This window comes from Bidens hawaiensis, unplaced genomic scaffold (genome assembly GCF_021521415.1).
Source record: "Bidens hawaiensis isolate Kalapana, Puna unplaced genomic scaffold, B.hawaiensis_p1.1 tig00040002_1, whole genome shotgun sequence".
Lineage (NCBI taxonomy): Eukaryota > Viridiplantae > Streptophyta > Magnoliopsida > Asterales > Asteraceae > Bidens > Bidens hawaiensis.
Window position 1 is genome coordinate 112,951 of NW_027497040.1, and position 24,952 is coordinate 137,902.

General features: G+C 36.5%; 2 pseudogenes across 2 annotated transcripts; one reads left to right on the forward strand and one right to left on the reverse strand.

The window, feature by feature from the left end:
* LOC143591716 (putative UDP-glucuronate:xylan alpha-glucuronosyltransferase 3) lies at positions 1–5,191 on the forward strand (annotated as a pseudogene). The gene is made up of 5 exons (XR_013145749.1): positions 1–130; positions 1,218–1,423; positions 2,174–2,761; positions 3,552–4,201; positions 4,720–5,191. The product of XR_013145749.1 is annotated as a putative UDP-glucuronate:xylan alpha-glucuronosyltransferase 3 (transcript).
* A 983-nt stretch (positions 5,192–6,174) lies between these two features.
* LOC143591717 (putative phosphoribosylformylglycinamidine synthase, chloroplastic/mitochondrial) lies at positions 6,175–12,843 on the reverse strand (annotated as a pseudogene). The gene is made up of 5 exons (XR_013145750.1): positions 12,749–12,843; positions 12,568–12,633; positions 8,518–11,295; positions 6,440–7,819; positions 6,175–6,339 (listed from the first exon to the last, which is right to left on the reverse strand). The product of XR_013145750.1 is annotated as a putative phosphoribosylformylglycinamidine synthase, chloroplastic/mitochondrial (transcript).
* Between the last annotated feature and the right edge of the window lie 12,109 nt (positions 12,844–24,952).

Genomic DNA, 24,952 nt, shown 5'->3' on the forward strand with positions numbered 1-24,952 from the left:
GTTTCAATTATTTTCACATTCTTGCAGATCACATTCTTGGGTTTCATGAGACTAAATTGATCAAAATGAGAGGACTTATTGGTGCATCACCTACACCAGTTGAGGCTAGACATCGTCTCTCAGTTACCAAGTAAATATTTAGTCTTTTTAACTCTCTTTTTATATATAAAAATTGGGTTTTTTTTAAGTGCACACCAGGTGTTTGTGAAAATGTCTGTGAGAATATTTTTTTGTTTTTGTGATTTGGTTTGTGGTGTTTTGAATTGGGTTTGTTGAAATGATGATGCATAGTTGTTGGATCAAAGTGGAATTGGGTTTAAGGTTGATTGAAAGTGAAAAGTTAAGTTTTTTTTTTTTTTTGAGAGTTAACACTTTTAGTGCACACCATGTGTTTGTGAAAATGTCTGTGAGAAGAGTTTTTTGTTTTTTTTGAATGGGGTTTGTTAAAATGATGATGCAAAGTTGTTGGATCAAAGTGGAAGTGAGTTTAAGGTTGATTGAAAGTGAAAAGTTAAGTTTTTTTTTTTCTGTTTTGAGAGTGAACACTTTGTTATCAGGATCAGAGTGATTATTAATCTTATCTAAGTAGATATTTAAGAGCTTGAGGTTTGGCAATTTGTGTTTGGAAAAACTTAAAGGTGAAACCTAGTTGAGTTACTCAACAGTGTTGCAAATTTCGCTAGGCACTAGTCAGGCGGTGGGGGTACCAATTAGCGATTAATAGGGGTTAATGTGGATGATTCAGATTGGAATTTTATATGGAATTTTTTCAAAATTATATATATACATTTTTTTTCCCAAAATTTATATATAATTTTTCAAACGTATTAATCGAATCGGATTATTAAGTATACATATTCAAATACTTCAAAGATTTTGACCGAAATTTGACTGATTTTAACCTGAATTTGACCGATTTTGACCCAAGTTTGACCGATTTTGAACAATTCGGGCCTATTTGGACCGAGTTTGGCAGCCGATTTGTTGGTCTGATTTAGTGAAATCGAATTGGTAGCATACTGATTACCGTTTAGTCGCCGACTAATCGGTGATTAATCATGATTTTTACAACATGTGTAGACTTTAAGGTGCTCTATACAATATGTATTATACATATTAGAAGGAATTGTATATGAATATTTTGAAATCTTCACGTTTGTTTAGTTACGACTTAATACATATTATTATTTCAAGTAATAATGTTTTTTATCTTTCAGTGAAGAATCAAGCAAAAGAAGGTCTTTTGGAAGTAGATCCTTTAAAGACAGTGAAAGGCCGTCTTTTAGTTTTAATCAAGTCCGAAATGCAAGCTGCAAGTTTTCTACTTTAAAGCTTGTTTTGATAGTTATAATACTGGGAGCATTTTTTACACTCCTGCATTCGCCTGCTGTATATAACACCGAACGCCCTTCCAGTTCTGGATCTCGGTATGTTGTACTTATTTCATCTCCAACGGGTCAAATTTGAAAATTTGGTCAAAAGTTAAACTCGCCCAAACTGCATTCAAACGCTTACCACCTCTCGAATATTCAAGAAAATGAGAATTTTTTGTGATTGTTTAAAATCTAATAATGATTTAGAAAATTTAATAAAAGTGTACAAGAAAGTGTCGGAAGCCACTGTTTTGACCCGATTGTACTTAACCATTTTGACGCGTTTGTACTTTATTCGTTTTGACCCGTTTGTGTACTTTATCCGTTTTGACCTGTCTTTGACTTTATTTGTTTTGACCCGTTTTATGTTACCAGTTTTGACCCGTTACTGACTTGCTCCTTAATTTGCACGCAGGCCTAGTTTGGTAGAAAGATGGATAACCGAGAATTCTCCAACAAACGACAAACGCTACGTATCCCATTCAAAAGTCAACTGGAATGATATCTCCAGAACAATCCAGAACCTTCCAGAAACAAACGAATACAAAGGCATCGGTCTATTAAACTTCAACGAAGCCGAAATGAACCGATGGAAAGACATAATACCCGATGCTGAGCATATTCCCCTACACCTCGATCCCGTCACCAAAACCGTAACATGGGAAGACTTATATCCCGAATGGATCGATGAAGAACAAGAATTTGAAGTTCCCACGTGCCCAAATTTACCAAACATTGAAGCCCCAAAAACACCGAGAATTGATTTGATAGCTGTGAAGCTTCCGTTTGTTTGAATTCTCCAACAAACGACAAACGCTACGTATCCCATTCAAAAGTCAACTGGAATGATATCTCCAGAACAATCCAGAACCTTCCAGAAACAAACGAATACAAAGGCATCGGTCTATTAAACTTCAACGAAGCCGAAATGAACCGATGGAAAGACATAATACCCGACGCTGAGCATATTCCCCTACACCTCGATCCCGTCACCAAAACCGTAACATGGGAAGACTTATATCCCGAATGGATCGATGAAGAACAAGAATTTGAAGTTCCCACGTGCCCAAATTTACCAAACATTGAAGCCCCAAAAACACCGAGAATTGATTTGATAGCTGTGAAGCTTCCGTGTTTGAAGACGCGTGATTGGTCGAGAGACGTGGCCCGTTTGCATTTACAACTTGCGGTTAAGGCTAAAGGTCAACATTCGGTCAAAGTGGTTTTGGTGACAGATTGTTTCCCAGTTCCTAATCTTTTTACGTGTAAAGAGCTTGTGGTGCGTAAAGGGAATGTTTGGTTGTATGAACCGGATCTTAATACGTTGAGAGAGAAAGTGCAGCTTCCGGTTGGGTCGTGTGAGCTTTCTGTTCCTCTTAAGGCAAAAGGTTAGTTCTCGATGCATGTCTTTTTTCTGTATTGGTTAAAATCAAACAGGTAAGCTTTTAAAACCTAGTTAAAAATTTAAAGTTGAACAAGTGGGAAATTTTAAACAAGTTCACCATGTCAAATAAGAGGGAAATCACCTTATAGTCATACAACTATAAATTTAATTTGTTATATCAGGAACATCAAATTATTCTTTTAATAATATATTAATATAGTCTATACTCTACAGAACTGTTGATCCGACGTATATATATGCCTAGGGGTGTAAACAAGCCGAGCCCAAACTTGACGAGGCTTGAGCTAGGCTCTGGCTCGGCTTGTTTAACTTATATGCATTTTTAATTATTTTATATGTGTATTTTTTATAGTTTATATTTATAACGTAATATATATTATTTAGTTATTTTTATCATAATTTATACATACCAATAATTACTACATTTAATGTATTAAATACAATTTATGCAAATATCAGGCTTGTTTAGGCTTGCAAGCCATCTCGGTAAGCGAAGCCTAGGCTCGGCCTCTTTCATTAAATAAGCTTATTTTTAGGCTCGAGCTCAATTAAACTAGGCTCGATTCAAGCTTTTAGCGAGTCAATCTCAGGTAGCTCACAAGGGACTTGGCTCGTTTATACCCTTCAAACAAGTGAAACAGGTCAAATAATTCAAGAGTCGCATGTATTCAACTAGAAAAATTAAATTATTTTATTAGGAAAGTCAGATTATCATTTTCTATAATATAGTTCATAATTTTTTACCTTGTTAACTAACATGATTGTTGTGACAGATTATCGATACTCGGGCAACCCAAAACGAGAAGCATATGCAACCATTTTACACTCGGCTCACATATACGTATGCGGGGCCATTACAGCAGCACAAAGCATCCGGATGTCCGGGTCAACCCGAGACTTGGTCATACTAGTCGACAACACCATAAGCGATTACCACCGGGAAGGACTCGAGGCTGCAGGCTGGAAAGTCCACACGATAGAAAGAATCAGAAACCCGAAAGCCGAAAAAGACGCCTACAATGAATTCAACTACAGCAAGTTTCGTCTATGGCAGTTAACCGATTACGATAAAATCGTATTCATCGATGCCGATTTACTCATTCTCAGAAACATCGATTTCCTGTTTGAGATGCCGGAGATCACTGCCATCGGGAACAATGCCACACTGTTTAACTCCGGTGTGATGGTGGTTGAGCCGTTGAATTGTACTTTCAAGTTGTTGATGGATCATATTAACGAAATCGAATCGTATAATGGCAGAGATCAAGGTTACTTGAATAGATCTTCACGTGGTGGCATCGGATCCCGAAACATATGAATTTTTTGAAGCATTTTTGGGAAGGTGATGAGGAGGAAAAGAAGGAAATGAAGACGAGATTATTCGGTTCGGATCCGCCCGTGTTGTATGTTCTTCATTATCTAGGTATCTTAAATATAGTAACTTATACGTAATTTCAGTCACGTCTTATTTTAAAATTTCTTTTTCTAATTTTTAAGAGTTAAGTGCCATTTTCATACATGTGGTTCAGTTACGCAACTTTATTAACGTCAAATGTTTAGTTGTAAAAAATTTTAAAAACATACCGAAGTTGCGTAGTTGACCAAACCTCCATGATTAAAATATTGAGAAATTAAGAAAAATACAAAATGACTGTTTTACCCATGACTTAACGGACAAAACAGACAAGGGTTAGAAAAAAGTACTAAAATGACATGTTTTGAAACGTGAAGTATCCAATTGCAATGAATTCAAAAACGGTACTAAAGTTGCATAATTGAAAAAACCACATATATGAAAATGACATTTAACTCAATTTCTAAATATTCATTAATATTTAATATTTTCTTTATTTAACCCGTGTAATATAAAGGTTTCAAAAATATCTTCATATAGTGATCATATAATAATAAACTCTAATAATATATTCTCTTTAATACCAGGATTAAAGCCGTGGTTATGTTTTCGGGACTACGACTGCAACTGGAACGTGGCGAAGATTCAAGAGTTCGCAAGTGACGTGGCGCATGCGCGTTGGTGGAAGGTGCACGATGCTATGCCGGAGAATTTGCATAAGTATTGTTTGCTCCGGTCGAAGCAAAAGGCGGCGTTGGAATGGGACCGGCGGCAGGCGGAGAAGGCGAATTATTCGGATGGACATTGGAAGATTAAGATTAAGGATTCGCGGTTGGAGACATGTTACGAGGAGTTTTGTTTTTGGGAGAGTATGTTGTGGCATTGGGGCGAGACGAATTGGACGGATAATGCAACGACGAATGCGTTGCCTCCGCCGGTGACGATGGCGTTGCCGGCGTTGTAATTACCAGTGAAGTGTTTGGAGGTGGTTGTGGTTTTATAGTTAATATGAAGTTTAATTTATTAAATTTATACAATTATGTAACTTAATGAATAGACAAATTGCAATATAGTAAATTACCAAAATCTCCATTTGACCAATGTAAGTCAACAATTTGTCAAATTGACCAAAATTTTCTAAAACCGTCGTTTCGTCACTTTTTAATTATTTATCTAAACAGTTTTTAGAGCCAACCAAAATATATCACGTGTTATAATACCGATGAGCTGTTAGTTTATTTTTTAGGTATTGGTGAAAGTTAGTTTAATATTGGCGGAACTCAGAAGCTAGTTCTATATTGACGTTCGTCTGATATTAGCAATTCTTGGTCTAGTAGACAAAATCTTGATTTTGACAGGTTAAATGAACATTTTGGTTATTTTCCTGATATAAAATTGCCACATCTAGTCACCTCATATTTATCGTTGAAACTTGATGTTCGGTTATTAACCAGTGGGCCTCACATCATATATGGTCTAGAAGGCCGAGTACTCGCTACAAGGTATGAAGCCTAGGCGACTAAGCGAGCCTCTTTAAACTAGCTGTTAAGAATCGATCAAAAGTGGTTAACATCAGCCAAAATCACATGTAATCGGTTGACTTGGACTGATTTTAACATAGAAAATAAAAAAAGTCATTTTGTTTAATAAATAATTAACATTTGTTAGAATAATTTAGTATTTAAAAATGCATTTATTTTATTTATATATTGATATTTGGCATTATATATAGTATCCATAAATTTTCTTTCTTTATATTCGATTTGTCCAAGTAATCCCGAATACACCAAACTCTCTACTCAACCATCTAGGGTCCACCTAACCCAAATACACCAAACTCTCTAGTCAACCATCTAAGGTCCACCTAACGACCTTTACAATCTTATATTCTTATTGTGTGTTTTGTTTGTTAATTAAAAATTATTATAATTTACTGATTTTACTTTATTCACTATAAAAACAGGTCAATACAGCAATACATATCACTAATAACATGGATATGATAATTAAGTAATTAACTAAAACATAATGAAATAATCCTCTTAAAAGCAGTTATAATAAGACAACCAGTTAATAATAAACCAAACATTTGTTCATATATAACATATGACAACTTTTATGTAAAAGACAATCAAAGCCCATCAAAAAACACTAGTCTCTGCATCATTCATTCTCACCAAGATAACAAAATTCTTGAATCAACAAATCTGCAAATTAAAAAAATAATAATAAAAAAAAAAACTTTTTAAGAACATCATTACAGAATTCTTGAATTAACATAACTGCAAATCATAAAAGAAAATACACCTTTTCAAGAACACCATTCTCGCGCTTTCTGAAACATCTTCAACCACGGGCTCGGGCCTTTCTTCTCGACATCCCAATCCTTCGGGTACCACGGGAACTGCCACATCATAAAACACCTCTCGGGATGCGGCATCATCGCCAGATGCCGCCCATCTGGCGAGCAAATCGCCGCCACACCTAACGGTGACCCGTTAAAGTTAAACGGATACGTTTCCGTCACTTTCCCGTCATCGTCACAGTATCTTACCGGAGCCAAATCGGATGATAAAACTTTATCGAAAATCTTTTCATTCGGGAAATACGCTTTTCCTTCACCGTGTGCAGCCCAAACGCCTAACGTACTACCTTCCATTCCTTTAAACATTATCGCAGGCGATTTGTTGATCGCCACGTTCGTGAACCGACACTCGAACCCGCCCGACTCGTTGTGAATAAACCTGGGTTGGGCCGGGTCACCACCGGTTCCCAAAGTTCCACCGACATTCGGGCCCGGAATCCAGCCCAGTAGTGCCATGAGTTGACATCGTTGCATACCCCGAGACTAAACATGTCGGGTCGTTTATAAAACTCTTGAAACTGGTTTAGAAGTGACTGGTTAAACCGTAACGAAGCGGCCCATCCTTTTGCTGAATCGAACACGTCAGCATAACTAAACCCACCAACACGATCCCACGGAAATCGGCTAACGAAACCAACCCGTTTAAAAGATCCGACACGGTAACGTCCCATGGTTCGAATCCTGAAGCGAAAAACGCTGCCGACATTTCCCGATCACCGTTGCTACCTTCTTCACAAATCACCGCCACTTTCGGTTTAACAGAGGCTTTTACGTATTTTTCATCGGTGAAACTTGGAGTGAAACTTAACTGCCATGCAGGTTCGTGTCGGTTCTTTAATCCGTCTTGTTCAGCAGGTACACAAGCAGCTAATTTATGTTTCTTTTCGATGTGAAACCCGGTTTCTTCCCAAATGTCGCGAAGATCAACTGTTTTTTCATCTAAATGTTTTACTCCATCGATTTCCAAAACTAATACTCGGTTCGGCAGTTACTTGTCCAATGATTTCTGAAGTGACCCCGCGGTTTTTGAGGAATGTGGTCACCTTGTCGATGTTGACTTTGTTGACCTCAAGAACAAGCCCGAGTTCTTCTGAAAATAATGTTTCGAATATGCTTTTCCCATTTGAGTTTAAGTTGATTTGAACACCGCAGTTTCCAGCAAAAGCCATCTCGAGAACCGACACAATAAGACCACCGTCACTGATATCATGACCAGCTGAGATTATTTCGTCTGTTAGGAGATCTTGAACAGCCTCAAAAACTGTTTTAAGATAAGGAACATCATCGATGTCTGGACATTCATCTCCGATTTGGTCAAACACCTACAAAATAATCGAAAAGATTCAAAATTTAAAACCAATATTTATAAGAACAAAAAACGAAAAAACATAAAAAAACAAATAAGAACAAACTTATTCAGCCTGCACAGTCACTTATTTCTGGCAAAAACGCAAATGTAATAAACGGGATCGTGTTTGAGTTGACTTATTTAATTAAATTAGTCGTATTCGGTCAACTTGTTTAATCCGTTTAAGTAAACACGTTGACACACCAACCGGTTGAACTAAGCACGTCGACCAACTAATTCGTTCGAACCATGTTTTTACAACCCACCAACACGATTAACACGTTTATAACTTGATTATTACACGTCGACCCGTTTGACACGTTTAGGTAAACGGGTTAAACAGTTTGTGTTCGCAATGACCACTAATGCAGGAGAAACTGCAGCTTCCGGTTGGCTCGTGTGAGTTTTAGTTCCTCTTTAATGCAAAAGGTTAGTTCTCGATACAGGTTTTTTTATTTAAACCATTATGATCTTGTTTTACTAGTAAAAGCTAGTAATTTTAAAGCATCATGATCTCGTTTCGAGCTCTATTTCTAAAGCTCGAGTTCGGCTTGTTTATTATTTATTAACTATATATATACAGATATATAATTAATATTCATGAATTTTAATTGTACTTCTTATATATAACGTAATATATAGTAAAATAAAAAATTAAAAAACTAAAAGTACCTGAGCAAGAGCCGATCCTCCTAACCGTCTTTTCCCTTTTCCCAAATCAATATGAACCAAAACACCTTCGTCCTTAAGCTTCAAATCCGGTGTCACGGTTTTAGTAATATCTGGACACGTGACATAAGCACTAATCACCAGATTACCAGGAGCTTTAACTGCTTCACCCGACACACGAGCCGCCATTGACAAACTATCTTTACCACCATCAATTGCAATCCCGAGTTCAATCATCGCTTCCGATAACGCAACCGCAGCATCATACATTGCTGCACCTTCACCATCAAGTTTAGCAGCATACATCCAATTCCCACTCGCTTTCACATCACTTAAACTAGTAACTTTAGCCCAAACAAGGTTCGTTAAAGCCTCACCTACCGCCAAACGGGCCATCGCTTTCGGGTCAAGTAAACCCTTAATCGGTTGCTCCCCGATCGCACACGCACCACCTGTGTAATCAGTAAATGTTTGACCGATAACTGCCACGTCAGCAAGCGTGATCTGTAATGGGCCAACCGTTTGTTGCTGGGCCACCAGGCCCGTTACGCAACGATCAACTTTAGTCGTTAAAAACCGTTTAGAACATATAGAGGGTAATCGTAGCACCCGTTTAAGCGAATCTATTAACGTAATCCCGGGAGCTATATCGAGTGACTCGTGTTTATCGTGTACACGATGAAACTCGAATGTTTTTTGTGGCATGTCACCAAGAACCTTTTCAAGTTCAAGATCAACAGCGGGTGGTTTTTCGGGGGTGTAACTGTCGATTAACCGGACATGCCCTTCACCGTTAATAACCCCGATAATCGCTACCGACACGCGTTCTCGTTTACAAATAGATTCCAAAAGATCACGGCTTTCCGGTTTGACCAAAATCGCATCTTGTTCTTGATACTCCGCACCCCATATCTCCAAAACCGACATCGTGTGATCACCAACAACAATAGAACGAATATCAATCGTAGCACCTTCTGGATAAATAATCTCTTTGACGACATTACAATTACCACCCGCACCTTGATCGTGTATGCTAACAATTGGGTTATTCTCACCCATTTCAATACACGAACGAACGACCCGGTACAACTTTTGTGCCATCTCAGCATCACCACGCTGAACAGCATTAAAATCCAGCTCAGCATCATTTTGACCACTAACCATACTCGAAGCAGCACCACCTCCCATCCCAATTCTATAAGCGGGCCCACCAATTTTAACCACTAACATCCCGATTTCGGGCTCGCCTTTCGTTATATGAGTATGATCGATTTGCCCGATACCCGCGCTAAACATAATCGGTTTCAACCACTCGCGTCGTTCACCGTTTGGAAGCCTCATTCCAAACGTTCTCGTGTACCCTTGAATCAACGGTTCACCGAACTTGTTACCGTAATCGGACGCGCCGTTACTCGCGTCAACGAGAATCTGCAACGGTGAAGCTAAATGTGACGGGTATTCAAACAACGCGTCTTCCCACGGAGCGTACGAGCCCTCGATATTTAGATTCCCAACACAATAACCCGCGGTCGATGCCACAACGAACGAACCCCGACCCGTTGCGTGTGTATCCCTAATTCTCCCTCCCGCACCGGTTTCCGCACCCGGGTACGGTGCAACCGCGCAAGGGAAATTATGGGTCTCAGCTGTAAACAGAATATCAAGATCACGGGACACCGTGTTTAAAGGAGATGTGGAACCGGGAAGACTCGGTCGTAACGGGTTCACCGAAAACCCTTTAATTGCATTCGAGTTATCTTTAAACCCAATTACCGAATTGTTAGGATTCGCTTTTAAAGTATTCTTCACAATCTGCATTAACGTTTTATCCATCGGTTGCCCGTCAACAACGATTTTCCCAGTAAAAAACCAATGCCTACTGTGCTCACTGTTCGATTGAGCAATATCAAAAAGCTCAACGTTTGTCTGGTCGCGTTTAATATCATCTTTAAACAACTTAGTGTAGTATTGCAAATCTTGTTCATCAAAAGCCAAACCCATTCGTTGGTTAATTTGTTCCAACGCTTTTCGGCCCTGTTCCATAACGGGTATGTAGTAAACTTCTTCGGGAACTACACTCGTTTTGAATGATGTAAGCTTATCGAGATAAACGCATTCGGTCATTCTATCGTGCACCATTGCAGCAAAGTCAACAATTTGACTTTCTTGAAGTGTGTACTCGGGTTTAACGTATAAAATATATCGCCTTGACCGCTCTAATCGGTTGACTTCGGTTAGCCCACACGCTTGACAAATAGATACAGCATTTTCAGACCATGCTGTGGTGAAAGATAACCTCGGCCCGACTTCAACTACCACTGTGGTCAACCCGTCTTTCGTCTCTTTAGCTATAAAGCTTTCATTACCCAAATTTTCCGGCTCATAAGTCTCTTGTAACAGCCATTTGAGAACCAAAAGCTTCTCGGTTGAGAGACTTTCATCAAGGCCGATATTGAAACATTGCTCGGTTTTCAAGCCCACAATTTGATCAGAAATTTTGGTTTGAACCGACTTGAGTAACTCCAAAGTTGCACTTTCTTGAATCAAGGGGGTTCTGAAAAAATGAATCACTTTGTCGGTGACCAGATTATTGGTATTGCTTAACTCCTGTGACTCTACTGACATCACAGCTTTGACTTTTTCAGAGGCATTTCGTCTAATACCTTGACTGCATATTCTCACTAAACTGGTTTTCTTGCGGTGAGATGAACCAAAGAGTAAATGGGACTTTCTTCCCTTTGGTAAAGGTTTAGGCAAGAAAAAGTTGTTGCTGTTTGTTCCCTGAAATTAAATATGAAATTACATTAATTAGGCCTGATACTTTTAACCAAAACCCGACGCATAAAAACCCAAACCCGAACCGTGGAACCTGAAAATGAAAAAAAAAACAAAAAAAAGAAACCACTAACTCGAACCGTAGTAATTCGGGTCAGTTTTTGGCTCTAATAAATGAGTTTTGGGTCAACCCAAAGAAATCCAAAACTGATTAGAGTATTTTATTATCAATCTTATTAATGTTATATCTAACCATTCTAATACTTATTTTATTTGACCTTTTTTTAATATAGCATTCAAAATAAAGAAACAAACAAAAGAACAAACTGTTTTTTTAATTTTACTTGTTTACAAATATGTTGGTTTATTATGTGGTTATTTACATTTACAAGTATTAATTTTAAGCATTTTACTTTTTAAAAATTTTCTAATTTTCTCGGTTAAAAACTCAAAAACCAATTAACCCAATAAAAACCGAACCCCAAAAAACTCAAAAACCGAACCCCAATAAAAACTCAAAAACCAATTAACCCAATAAAAACCGAACCCCAAAAAAAACATGACAGATTCAGGTAAGGTTTCGGGTTTAACTTTAAAAACTCAAACCCGAGAAATCTCTCTTTCGCGGTCAGATACTCAAAAGCTGTTTAACCCAATAAAACCTGAACCCGATAAAAAGTGTGATAGATTCGGGTCAGGTTTCGGGTTTAACCTTATAAAACTCAAACCCGAAACCAACTCATAGAACACCCAAAAAGTCATCAATTAATAAGCTTTATACAGTTCAAAACACTAAACATAAAATTGCATCAAATAATAATTTTTTTTTGGGTTTGAGATTTTTAAAGTTAAACCTGAACCCCAAACTGAATCTGTCACATTTTTTTTCCGGGTTCGGGTTTTATTGGGTTAGTCGGTTTTTCAGTATTTGATCGAGAAAAGCAGAAAAACTAAAAACAAAAAAGTAAAATGCATAAAATAAAAATCTCAAACCCAAAACCCTTAAAATCAACCCGAAGAACACCCCCAAAGTCATCAATTAATAAGCTTTACACAGTTCAAAACAATTAAACAGAAAACCACTTCAACTAATAAGTTAAATACAGTTCAAATGAACAAACCCGAAAATCAACCCGAAACCCAAATAACACCCCTATGTCATCAATTAATAAGCTTAACACAGTTCAAAACAACTAGACACCAAAATACATCATTCAATAAACTTAATACAGCTCAAAACAAACTCAAGACATTTAGTCGAACACCTTGTGTGCATACCTTTAAAAACTCAGTAGCTTTAATATCCAGTGATGCAGCCATTACAGCATGAATAATAATATTAACCTGTATCCAATACAGATTCAATTTAGCCAATAATAATATTATATATTAATAACAATAATAATAATAATAATAATAACAAAACAGAGATTAATAAAAATATGAACTGGGGTTTTACCGGTGAGTGAGTGATTGATCGCCGGCGGCGGAGGACGGTGGCGTTAAGTGGAAGCAGGAAAGAGTGTATGTAAATAAAGTGTGAAAGAGACGACAAAAGATATTTGAAGTGAAGACCAGGGTTCTAGGACTTTAGGGTTATTATTATTATTATTGCAAACAAGTCCTTGGATTATTATTATTTGTACATCGAGACGGTTTTTTTTTAAAGCTCGAGCTCGACTGAGGGATGTTCACGAGTCGAGTCAGGGTGGTTTTGAGTTCGAGCTGCGAAATCAAACGAGGCAGGTAAGCTAGGTTCGAGCTTGATTTTGAAGTTAAATGGGCCTAAGATCGAGTCATGACCCAAGTCGAGGTTGGGCCTGTTTTGACTCGGTTATAAAAATGTGCCAACTCAGCTCAGGTTATTTCACCTTTCAAATCAAGTTTTTTTAGCTAGTTTTATTCAAGTTTTTATCGAGTGAGACGTGATCCCAAGCTTCGAGCCGAAGTCGGCTCGTGAATGTATATTTTTAGTTATTTTTATATATTTTTAAGAGAGATGTTAACGACCCTAACCTTGGCTCGACCTCGTGTGCGGTACCGTAAATGAGTTAGAGCTTGGTTCGAGCTCGATTGTGCAATGTGAAATTAATACATAAAAGTTCAAAAGAGTTTGAGACTTGAAATTAGATTGTGTTTGTTAAGGTTGGAGGAGCCTAAACGATATTCTATACAAGGGTTGAGCTATGGCAGGATAACTGAATGAGCTTTGTTTTAAGCTTGGGTTCGATAAGGCTCGACTTGTTTCAAGAATTTTATTGATCCGATAGCGAGCGACTAGGCTCGTTTGCACCCCTATGTGTAACCGATCAACTTAAAAGGTAAAAGTATAAATGAGGGATGCATACACAATGTAGTTGTATTAGGTTGAGATGTGTGAGAAAGAGATTGTCGGGTAAGATTGTTATGGAGATTCGGGATTCATGGAAGAAGATGTGGTTTGGTTTTGCACCTTCGGTTAAACAAAGAGATTGCTCTTGCGTATGACAACACTGACTTGATAACCGAGAGCTGTTAGTTAAGACGTCAGCATCGTTGATAGAAGTTGTGATCAGTGGTGAAGCCCAAAAAAATTTCTTTGGTGTTACTTATCATGACTAATTCGGATTTTCGCTCTTCAACAATAAAACTCAAATCTCTATAAAATTCGTAAATGTTGAATTTCTTTAATGACGGTTCTTGTCCGAGTTAAATGATGGATTGGTTGGAAGCATTGAAAGTTCAAAATCTCAAAAGAAGACTTGATTGATTTAATTATATTTGTCGATTGGTGGATTCTATGAAGATTCGAGAATGATGCAGTTCACAATAACATTCTACACAACAAGCTTACGTTATTTGATGATATTTTACATTTCGCGTATCCTTGGACAACATAATAAAGGCTGCTAGGATCTACGCTGAAATATGGTACGCTTTTGTTGTATCTACGCCGACGACGTGTGTTCAAGTAGAGATCAAAGGACTCATTAACATGTTCGCACTTAGAGCAATCATAAGTCAAGATGGCATGACCGCTCACTGGTATGCCGTATGCACTCGATTTAGCCCCCAAAATTGTTCTTTATTTATTTTAGTTCAAAATGACTAAATATGTTTTTTTTCGTTTTGTGTCAAACTGACTAAAGTAGTAAAGTTCACCGCACCTAAAAAAAAACTTTTTGGTTGTTAGTTCAGCCCGAAACCGACCAATACACACCCCTTAGAAACAAACACCTCCTACTCATTTTCAACATAACCATAGGTCTGTCACAAAAATCAGCCATGATGTAACAATTCAACATAAATTGAAATATATGGTTAAAACTAAATCAAGATAAAAAGTATAACAACCAATCTTTTATCATCAAATACAAGATACTAGAAAGCAACAAAATAACACTATAAAGAATCGCGTGTTTCATCAAAATGCGGCTGGCACTTGGTCCTGCAGAATCATTAACAAAGGTAAGTGAGTGAAAGCCAAATATTATTTACAAGATCTTTCATACCTAAATGAGCCCGACAAGTATACCCGAAGCATCCAGGACAGGTATAACCGAAGCCCAAAGGGTATTGGGTTGGACTTATGATTAGTTTTAAAAAATTTTAACGGGTTGGGACGGGTATATGATTAGGTGATACCCGACTTGATTATCCAAAACAACATACCTGTTTAGCCAAACTATATACCAGTCAAATTTATAATTATTTTTATTTTTATTTTCCCTTTACACTTGTCTATTAATGCTTTATTTTAGTAGGTTTATTATATGAACAAGTTAATTTTCTTTTGAGATATGTATTTAATGATATCATTTCGATTTTATGTATATGTTATGAAGCATATACATAAATTTATATAAAAATTATAATGAAATTAGTTATTAATGATAACACTTATAAAAATTATGAGAATCCTTTTAACAAACTAACGGGTATGCCTGACATTCGACTGGTATTGATCGGTATGAGGTACGATTTTACAGCTAGGTATGGGACTGGGATTGACAATACATGAGGTAACACCATAAAACTAAGGCATTCGGTCTAGGAACTGAAGGACATACCAAGAAGACAAGTAAATTATACAATAATCTATACTGTATTACATAAACAAAGGATATATATATATATATATACAAACCAACCTTCACAGTCGTCTTGCATTATCATGGGGAGATACGAGGCTCTGCACAAATACAGGTGAAGTAACATAGTCCCGCAAGCGATGCTTCGAAGCACTGAAAACCGATAATACAATATCATTTTTTAGCAATTTCAATCTCAAAGTGTGTACAATATCATAATTCATTTCATCCTCATGCGTGAATTTTACGAATTCCCGCTGCTCTTTTACGTTGTACGTTTTCATCAACCATACACCTCGATAAAAAGTAACTATGCATACGCATAGACACTCTTTTATAATTCCCAGTTAAATTAAGAATCTTACTTTATTAGGTAGGTGGATTTCTTTAAATTATTCTTTAGATAAATCATAAGATAATATTAGTTTATCATTCTGATCCTGAACAATCCAATGAAGTGCACCATTGTATAAGACGCCAACCTCAATCTCAAACAATCCATAGTTCTCTTCGCCAATATCTCTCCATGCATTTGATTTCAAATTCAATGACCAAAAAGATGTTTGTCGATTCTCGCTTGTCGGGACCCCTACAATGACCTTGTAATCATCACTTGATGAATCATAACCAAAACCCCAACATGATAGCGCACCAATATGCGGGGGATATGTCACTTGTCTTGCCTCTCTAGTCACTGGATTGCCTACTAGCTATAAGCATATTCCAATAAAATTTCATGCAAACGAGGCCGTTGGAAGAACCAACAAGATCAAAGGAATCAGAATCCTTTAACACAGTATGAGTAACTCTTCTATGACCAAGTTTATTGTTGGAGTAATCTTTGTTATAACTATGGTTAAGATGACGTTTAACAAAACGAGGACTTATGATTAATGAGTATCATGCCTTACACACGCTCTTGCAATGAATGAGGTCGTTCGCGTCCAATGCTATCAGTATTTGCTCAAGAACATCTTCATTAACAGCCTCTGCCATTCAGTCAATCTTGTTCCTTTTGAACTCGTAACCCTAAATTGGCAAAGCTAATATATGGAGGCTGGTTCATGACTTACGATGTATGTGACAATATATTACTCAGCAAAGCTACGTCAGGCCCGTTGTATTTTGGGTTCAAGCCCAAATCTACCGTCTAATCCACTGATGTTTATGGGCTTCGTTGCAAGTTAGATAAGGTATTTTTAATACCCGGATCCGGGTATGGCACCGGATTGGGTATTTAAAACAGACATTGAGAGAAACCATGTAGGGTCTTGGTACGGGAATTGGAGGAAAAAAATGTACCCTATGTACATTGGAGGAAAAAAATGTACCCTATGTACCTCGGTAGGGTATAATCGGGTTCAAGTATAACTAGGTATGAGTATGATCGGGTATTGAAAAAACAGCTATGGAGAGAAACCACGTAGGGTCTGGGTACAGGTAATCGGGTATTGAAGGAAAAAACTGTACCCTATGTACCTGAGTATAATTGGGTATTATTACTCGGTTTTATAAAAAAAAACTCCTTTTATTATTATTATTATTATTATTATTATTATTATTATTATTATTATTATTTTACACAAACATAAATATACTTAAAAATTAAATTTGATTTGCAACTTGTAAAATACTTAAATATACTATAGTAACATAAATTGATTCAAGGAAAAATATTTTTTCTATGATTCATGATATGCAGTTTAAAAAAATTGGATAAAAAAGTTGTAAAGTAAACGTGAAAATATACTTTAAAGATTAAAATATTTTATCATGTATTAAAAAAGGGTATAAGGTATAGAGTATAATCAGGTTCGGGTATATGGTATAACCAATTCCAGGTATTTTTGAGTATAAATAGGGTATAATTCCGGACACATGTATTGAGCTAAAAATGTATACCATGTTCATAACCTGTGGGTAGGTTGTGTTCGGCTACCGGTATCCGGTATCCGGTAACAAAAATAATTGGTTTCATATTTTTTTTCTGGTTTGGTTCCAGGTACGGGATTTTTGTGCACCTCTAGTTGTCCACAAGCCACAGACCGGTTATTTTTTTCTCCGAGTAAGGAACTGGACCAGTTTTGGTAAAGAACCAGGTAGGGTTGAGTTCGCTTTCGAGTAGTTTCGGATCAGGTTTGACCGGTTCCTTATCGGTTTTTGTTATTCGGGTGGAGTGGGGTTTTGACGGAATAGAGGTAGAACCAACTCTGGGTTCGATTATGCCTGGTCGGGTCTCGAACCGGGTTTTTTTTGCATCTCTGCTTGTTGGGTACAAATGAGTAGCCACTCGCGGGCTATTAGAGCTTAGATCAATAAAAAGCACAAAAAGAGTCGAGCTTTTACGAGCTCGAGGCTTAAATAGAAGGTCATTTAGTTGTTAAGCCCAAGCCGAGCTTTGACTCATTTATGCCTTTAAAGACTACACAAGCTCACACCAATTCAAAGTCGAAATATTATCTATTAAATACCTAAATATAGCCTTTAATAAATATATTAGAATTTATAGACTTATGAAATACGAATTTGTACATTCATCGTACTCAAAATTGTGTTCTTTTTGAATACTTACTAAAAGATACTATGATTGAACCTTATATATTAATAAGTCAAAGTTGTATGTTACAATTCACATATAAAAAAAACTATTAGGGTATGTTTGGTTGGAAATGGAATGAGAGAAGGAATGGAATGAACAAGGGAATGAAATAAATCATTACCATTACATTGTCTTGTTTGGTTAACATATTAGAATGAAATGAATAATTACCTTATGTTGTTTGGTATAAAAAAAATTGCAGGGTGTAGGAATAAAACAGAAATAATAAAAATATTCCTATCAAAAAATATATTTTTTTTACAAAAAAAAAAAAAAAACCTGAAATGGCGACGGTGGTGGTGGTAACTCCGGCGACGAAAATGGTGGCGGTTAGCTGGATGGTTGTGGTGGTGGGGGTGGCAGTAGTAGCATTGGTAGTGATGGCAATGGTAGGGTGGTGGTCAGGCAGCGACAGTAGTGGTGGCAGTTATGGTCAAGTGGTGGTGGTAGCACTGGTGGTAAGGTGGTGGTGGTGGTGGTGGCGGAGGTGGTGGCGACGGTGTCGGTCAAGTGGTGGTGGTGGTGGTGGTGGTATTGAGAAAGTAGGGTAAAGGAGGAATGTAATGAAAAAAAAGAAGGGGGGTGTGAAGGAATGGTTTTGATGGAATGAAATTTCACGTGTAATGGATGATTCCATTCCATCGAGTAACCAAACACCACGTTCTTCATTCCCACGTAATGAATTATTCCATTCCCCATGTTATTTCTACATACCAAACGTTACCTTAAAATGCTTATTGTGTTATAATGCAAACTATAAGTTGTTTTGATAGTGTCTGAGAATTATAAAATCGGGCTATCTACTTATCTATTTTTTGAGTAACAAACTCTTTTAAAATTACTATAAGTTCATAAAATTAGGGCTTTTTTTATTAGTTTTTAAAGCTATTTGGTTTAGTGAATTATTTATTTATCTTTTGGTGCTGTAAAAAAAATTATCTTTTGGTGATACTTGTGAAAAAGCTAAGCATACAAGACAACCTTTCCCCAATAGCTCAATTAGTACTAACTAGTATAATTACCAGCACTTTGTTGTGGCGTTTTATTTTTGTATGTCCGATTGTTTATATTTTGTTTGGCAAAGAAAAAAGATGCAACAAATTTTGTTAGTGGCAATCTATTTAAAGAGTTGTAAATTCTGGTTTGTTTTGTTAGCGGACAGACAAAAATCTTCTACTAAATAAAGCAATTAACAAATAGCATAACTCATGTTTAAAAATTGTTGAAGACTTGATGATGTGTCTTGAGTGTGAAACAATTTTGTGGTTAAAATTTGATCCTTTGATTAATAGTCATTTACCAGACAGGATGAAATATATGGTTGAAATTTGTTATTTTGATGAATAGTTATTTTTGTGAGCGATGTAATCTTTGCTTTTTAATATATAAATATATGCTTAAGTTAATATGATAAGTCATATTAGTGCGAGAAAAATAAAATCATTTCAACCATTCAGATTTATTATTTTCTTTTAGTTAAATGTAGAGTTGGTGTCAACTTTTACACTGTAACATATGGGGGAGATACAACACACATTTGTTTTCAAGTGCAAACTTCTTTTTTTATAATAGTTGACAATTTCTGTAGAGTGGCGTGGAACTTTCTAATTTATATACTTATAAAATTGGGAGATGCTAGCTTTCAAAGTTGTGCAACATGCTTTAGTTGTTGTACAATTTTGCAAGCTTTTCTTTTTTTACTTTTGGCCCCTATACTTTTCATAGTTTATAAATATATCACAAAATATATTTTAGTTTTAGCCGTCAACATTTTTCCACTTTCAACTTTGGTCTCCTATACTTCTCATCTTTTACAAGCTTTTTTGTTTAATGTTTACGTCAAAATTTAGCGAGTTAACCCGCTGTAACGCATGTGTGTGGTTCAACGTGTGTATGTATTTTCCCCATTTAACGGCCCGTCACAAAGTTGTTTTTTTTGTTTTTTTTTAAGTTTGTAATTTACGTTTCAGTCTAATTTTTGTTTGTTAACACGACGCAAAGAGCATGTGTGGTTTAACGTTTTTACGTCTACTTTTTGTTTAGATTCTTAATAGTTAACGTTAATTACTAACTACGGGAGAAATGATAGCGAACGAAGGCGGTGGTAACTTCATGCTTTCGAGTGGAGTGGATATGTAAATACACGATTTACACCCCGACGCAGCGTGACGGGTGCTAATACTAGTTAAACTATAAAAGTGACACAAGTGCCTTATAGATTTCCCCGAAAAGGTTGAAAACCAATTTGAAAAACGTATCAAAAGGGTAAGGTGCAATAATGGCGGTGAATTTACATCACATTTTGTGATTGATTTGTATGCAAAACAAGGAATATGGCAGAGACGGGATATCTAATTTAGGAGGTAAAGTCAATTATTAGGCTATGTATAGTGAATACGCTATAAAATGGGGCGACATGTGTCATGTGACCAACACACACACACAACACACAACACACACACATATATATATATGTATATATATCACACATGCTAAATAAAATAATATTAAACCACAAAACAACGCAGACGACATGTATTTGTCACCCCTTTTGTAGCCCGGGCCGGTGTTCCCCCTCCAAAAGTCGCCTTTATCGTCCACTTTTATAACCCATTTCGCATAGCTGTATTGTCCAAGTCATTCCTTTCCTCTATTTTCAACATATTCATATTTGGTGACTAATAAAATGGTCAGTTGGTCACAAACTGCATGACACCATAGGTCTGTCACAAAATCAACCATGATGAAAAGGATATATAAGTAGCATATATTAGAAGCTTTTTAGATACACTGCTCCATGCATATTTAATAATCAATATTCAACATAAACTAAAAATATATAGTTAAAAAACAAATCAAGATAAAAGTATAGCCATCACTTTATTATCATCAAAGTCAAGATACTAGAAAAGTAGAAAGTAGTCAAATAAAACTATAAACAATCACTTGTTTCATTAAAGATGAGATAAAGACATAAAGTATAAGCAATCACTTTGTTCATCAAAATGTGGCTAGCCTTTGGTCCTCCAGCAGAATCAACCCTCGTTGACTGAAACATTAACAAAGGCAAGTGAGTGAAAGCCAAATATTAGTTCCAAGAATTTTCATACCTAGGGATGTCAAAAAGATCATAGCCGAAAGGATATATGCGAAACCCGAAACATTTGGGACTGGTATATCTGAAGCCCATAGGTATGGGACCATGTATTGGATTAGTTTTTAAATGTTCCCGGGTTTGAGACGGGTATGAGATTAGGTGATACCCGACCCAATTATCGAAAACCACATACCCCGTTTACCCAAATTATATACCTGAATTATATATATATATTCGTTTTCCATTAACACTTGTCTATTAATGCTTCGTTTTAGTAGGTATACTAGATATTATATTATATGAACAAGCTAATTTTCTTTTGAGGTATTTATTTAATGATATTATTTAAATTTATATGTTACGAAATATATACATAAATTTATATAAAAATTAGAAAGATATTATTTATTAATGATAACACTTATAAAAATAAAAATAAGACCCCGATAAATATTAGGACGGGTAATGGGATACAATTTTACAACCTATGGGATTACGATTGATAAATGAGGTAACAACATCAAACTAAGGCGTTTAGTTTAGGAGCTGTAGGACATACCAAAAAGATAAGTAAATTATACAATAATCTATACTATATTATATGAACAAAGAAACAAATATATGTATAAAAAAACCGACCTTCACAGTCATCATGCATTATGATAGGGAGAAACAAGGCTATGCACAAATACAGGTTCACTAGTATGCTTCGACCGGTGATGTTTTGAAGCATGGGACACCCATAATGCACTATTATCCTTGGGCGATCCCAATCTCAACATGTGTACAATATCATAGTTTATTTCATCATTTGGCAACAGCTTTATCAGTTCCCACGACTCTTTTACATTGTACTTTTTCATCAACCATAACCATATACCCTCGTCAAAAGAACCTACATATGTACACAGACATTCTTTTATAGTTCCCAGGTTAACACCTATAGAATATGCATTAACAGGTAACTGGATTTCTTTAAATTCCTCTTTAGATAAATCAAAAGATACAATTAAACGATTACAATTTTGATCGAATACAATCCAATGAAGTGTATCATTGCATAAAACGCCAACCTTATTATGAATCAATCTATATTTCTCTTCGCTAACTTCTCTCCATGTATTTGATTTCAAACTCAATAACCAAAAACAAGGCCATTGTCGATTCCCGTCTTTCCAAGTCCCTACAATGACCTTGTAATCATCTCTAGACGAATCATAACCAAAACCCCAACATAACAGTTCACCAACGATATTATAAGAAGGATATGTCAATTGTCTTACTTCTCTAGTTAACGGATTGCCTACTATAAGCTTACCCCTAAAATATTCCATGCAAACCAAGCCATTGGAAGAACCAAGAAGATTAGCGTAACCACAATACGTAGATAAACAAACTCTTCTATAACAAAGTTTATTGTTGGAGTAATCTTTGTTATAACTATAGTTAAGATGACGTTTAATAAAACGAGGACTTGTGATTAGTGAGTACTATGCCTTAGACACGCTCTTGTAACGAATGAGGTCGTTTGCATCTAATGCTACTAGTATTTGCTCAACAACATCTTCATTAACAGCCTCTGCCATTGAGGTTAACTCAATCGGATCAATTGATTTAATATTTTAATCTTTTTTGATTTCCTAACCCTATTTAACTTATTTTTGTGATTTACTAAGCAAAGATACATCAGGCCCAAGGTATTTAGGGTTATAGCCCAACTTTATAATTTAATCCACTAATGTTAATGGGCTTCGGTACAAGAGTTAGGATTGGAGGTGAAAATCAAAACTGAACCAAAAACCTGACCCCCAAAAAACCCGAAGTGGTTTTTTATACCCGGGGTTTTACTACCCAATCCCGTACCCGACCCTACCTGTATGGTACGGATAGGGTACGCGTTTCAGTACCAAAACTCGTACCTGGAACCGGACCCGATTTTGGTGATACCCAAAAACCGGAACCTGTTACATAACCGGAACCGTGTTTTTCCAATACCCGAAACTGGGTTTTTCAAATACCCGATTTATACCCGAAAAATACTTGAAGCAAATACCCCATAAAAGTGCAGCCCTTAAAAAACCCAATCCAAACCTGAAAAATATCGAATATAGGGTTAGTTCAATACCTGGAAATAGGGTATTAAAATACTCGTTTTAGAATACATGGTTCTACGCCCAACCCGAAACGGGTGCATATATGGTTTTTAGAGACAATACCCGAACCGCACCCAACCTGGGAATTGCCAATACCTGATTTTCCAATACCTGGTCATATCCGAACTCAGTTCAGGACTGGCTTTGGTCAAGGACTTATAGGCAAAAAACTCTGTCCCGGTTTTGGTCAACAAAGTTAAAAACCGGGTCGCTCTTGGATATTTTCAGGTCTGTATGTCTACTAACCACAAACAAATGACGACTTCTTATGACTAATTCGTATTTTGGATCCACGACTATAACACTTGAATCTCAATAAATTCCTAAAGTGTTGATTTTTTTTCTCATTAATCAAAATCGGTAAGGCCTTCGGTTTATAGTTTCAATCGTTTTCAATCGGTAAGAACTAAATTAACCTACTAATGTTGGTCACATAGAGAACCCCTATCAGAATTTGTTGACTTGTGAAATATGAATTTGTACATGCATCGTACTCAAAATTGTGTGTTTTTTGAATAAGTTATAACTAAAAGAATAAAAAATATTTTGTTTAATTAAAAAATAATAGTATTTCCGTTATCTTTATTAATTTTCTTTGACATACTTAAGAGTTAAGAGCATCTTTAGCGCACAATCTCTACAACCCGCTAGAACATATTACAAACTTTGTTAAAGAACATTAATTTTTTCTATAACATAAAATCTCGTTAAAAATTATTGAAACTATATGTTTCTATGTGTGCGCGCGCCTGTCACCCATCATCAACGAACTTCTCAAAAATTTTAAATTCATATGAAATTTGACCAACCCAAACAAGTAAGAACAAAATTACTACAGTTTTTCTTCTTTCTAAGCAAACGTATAAAAAGGTTTTATTAAATTTGGTTATAAAAACTTCATGCCCAAATGACAACCAAAAAATTAAAAAAATTAAACTCATTATAAACAGAGAAAAAAAGTCGAAACCAAATAGCTTTAAAAAGAAACTGAACTTTTAATTATTAATTTGGTTTAAGCACAAAACCAACTCACGCACACCTCTCAGAAACATGCATTTCTTACGGATTTTCTGCACGTCCATAGTTCAATCAAAAATAACCATGATGTATATATAGCATGTATAAGAAGCTTTTTAGGCACACACTCCATGTATATTAATCATCATAATAATTCAACATAAACTGAAAATATATGATTAGAACTAAACCAAGTGAAGAGGTAGGTCCCAGCAGAGCCCAGTTTGACCCGCAAGACTCACCTTGAACAGGGACGTCTGCGCAACGACCAACTGCTCCCGCAGGACCCACCATGCTCAGAGAAAACCTTACGCGCAGTACGCCAGCTGTACCCGCAGGGAAAGCCTCCCAATGGTGAAGTACCCCGCCTGTTCCCGCAGTTGCGGATACAAGCCATCAGGGAAGGCTACCCGCACTAACAGCAAAGCTACACGCACAAGGCACTAGCTACTTCAGTAGTCACATGAAGGAATGAGCAAGGCGGGAATACTCCCGCCTAAATGAGCCAGTCCGTATGCTTCTGGAAGATCTTTTGTACTATACCTACTAAGGTACGGGCAGAACAGACAATTTGACCAGAACAGCTCATGAACCAATCACAGGGTGACAGCTCACCGACAACAGTACGAGGAGGAGCACCCTCTAGTACTGTTTGTCACTATTAGCCGCTGCCTACTCACCAACCCTTACGATGGGACATGCGCAGCCTACAGTTGGTGGAACAGTG